The sequence below is a fragment of the Molossus molossus genome, unplaced genomic scaffold (assembly GCF_014108415.1).
Source record: "Molossus molossus isolate mMolMol1 unplaced genomic scaffold, mMolMol1.p scaffold_m16_p_14, whole genome shotgun sequence".
NCBI classification, from domain to species: Eukaryota; Metazoa; Chordata; class Mammalia; order Chiroptera; family Molossidae; genus Molossus; species Molossus molossus.
Window position 1 is genome coordinate 28,902,125 of NW_023425349.1, and position 2,450 is coordinate 28,904,574.

The 2,450-nt window shown below is 40.9% G+C and overlaps 1 pseudogene; it reads right to left on the reverse strand.

Moving 5' to 3' along the window:
- Positions 1-596: 596 nt before the first annotated feature.
- Positions 597-987, reverse strand: LOC118630059 (annotated as a pseudogene).
- Between the last annotated feature and the right edge of the window lie 1,463 nt (positions 988-2,450).

Sequence of the window (2,450 nt, forward strand, 5' to 3'; positions counted from 1 at the left end):
TGTAGTTAATGGAAGGATCTATTACTGGATTAATACAATTTCAGTGACATGCCATTAACTTTCTCTGCCTCACTTCCTCTATCTTTAAAATGGTGGTTATAGTTATAGTTGATGGCTTTTAGGGCTGTCAAATTAAAAGTTATGTTCACTGTGGGAGAGATGGATTTGTGGATTTTAATAACTTTTTCCCCTCCATGTAGCATCACCAGCAACAAGAAGTCCCTAGAAGCTGAACACTGATATAAATGTGCATTCATATAATCAAGGTTATATTCATGAATTTGTAAAATAACATTGATAATGTCCCTTGTCTGCTATATTGTCCTAAAATGTTTTCCTTCCCCAGTTTGTAAGAGAAAAATCATTCCTATAACTTTGTGAACAACCTTCAAAACTAATTTCAGTGGGAGCAGGGAGGCTTGCAAAGATAATAGTCGATAATAATGGATATCCAAGGAGTGATTTAGAAAATCTGGTCTGAGTTTTCACGGAATCATCCCTCTAAGAAATGCTGGCATACTGAAGAAGGTGACGAGGAGTCATATTTGTCTGAATTCTTTGTATTTCCATTGAGGCATTTCATTTGCATTTATGTATTACATCTCTAGAAAAAAGAATCCTGGGGTTTTCCCTCCTGTGTGTTTTCATCTGGCTTCTTCATTGTCCATGATGCCCACTGAAATTGTCAGTACAAAGAGGCCAAACTGACAAGACCGAAGCAGGTGGTTCTGCCATTTTTCTAGATCTGTGAGTTGTACATCAAATCCAGGGCTTGCTTAACCTGTCTGTGAGGTTCACAACAGTTTTCCCAGCTCTGTGGTCATCCATAATTTCACATTTGCCAATGTAACCATGCCTCATCATCACAGTTAGAAACCAGACGATGACTTTGGAGCATGGCCTAATAAGAACCTGACATTTGTCTCTCTTCTTGGCATTGTTAATACTCTCCAGAGCATCAGCCAGGACATTCGTGCGCACCATTGTGGCAGCACAGAAAGATGAGGAAAGAGTTCATGCATTCTTAATGAACCTCCTGGAAATGCCATGGAGGGGGCACTGTAAGTGATGGACTGTACCCAGGACACTGGAATGTAAACTCCCAGTGAGAAGCTGGGGTGGGCGTGGCTTGTGCTAAGCAGATCCACCCAGGTCCTTTCTACTCTTGCGGCTCGCCCCTTCCCCAGCTCCGGTGTGCTTTAGCTTCCAACAGCCCACACTGGCCATGCTAATTTGGAAGACTCTCCTGGGGCTGCTGGAGCCACTCTGCCCAAGCACACAGAAAGCCACAAGTGTGTGGGCGTTTATAACCCCACAGAGGGTGACTAAAAGGTACAGGAATATGAAACTCAGCTCTCTTTCTTTGTGGAGGAACCGCACTGAAGTCTCATGTACATTCCGAAGTAATCCTGTGGGCTCCAGCTAAGCTCCCTTCTTGAGAGTTCCTGAAATTGCAGGTGATGGCTTTGTCTTCTTCCCAATTCTACTTCCCCTTACACCTTACTGAGTCTCCTGGGAGCTTCCTCAGTCCCTCACTTACACACACACAGTCCTCTTTCCAGTCTTCACGCAGATCAAAATAGAATAAATCCAGTTTCTTAGGGACTTCCATAGATAAAAAGAATCAAACCTAAAACAAAAGAGGATGTTCATGTTCATAGCAGCATTATTCACAATAACTGAAACATGGAAGTAAGTCAAATGTTCACCAATGGATGAAAAGATAAACAAAATGTAGTATATATACACAATGGAATATTATTCTACTTTATATAAAGGAAGGAAATTCTGACATATCCTACAATGTGAAGACATTATGCTAAGTAAAATAAGCCAATCATAAGAAAACAAATACTGTACAATTCCACTTATATGAGGTATTTAGAGTAGTCAAATACATAGAGACAGAAAGCAGAATGGTGGTTGCCAGGAGCTAGTGGGGGTTGGGGGAAAAGGAGTTATTTTTCAATGGACAGAGAGTTTTAGTTTTATAAGATGAAAAGAGTTCTGGAGATGGATGGTGGTGATGGTTGCACAACAATCTGAATATATTTAATACCGCTGAACCGTACAATAAAAAATGATGATCATTTTTATATTACGTGTATTTTACCACAATAAAAAATTACTAAAAGAAAGAGAATGTAAGACCTTATGTACAAGTCATACGTGGAACATGGGACACTAGACTTGGAAAGAACTACCAGAGGCAAGACACTGTGGAGTCTCTACAGAATACCTTCCATGCTGGCTCAGGGAAACGCCTTACATTCCAGACAGCAATAGGCTTCTAAGAGTCGCTAGGTTAATATTAGAGCAAGAGAAGCAGGATAACAAGATTGCTAAGTAGTGGAGATCAGACACTGGCAGCTACAGATGAGACTTTAATAATAATAGCCAGTGGCAATTTATGAGCCACCGAGAGACTGGCTCCCAGGGGTGTGTCTAGG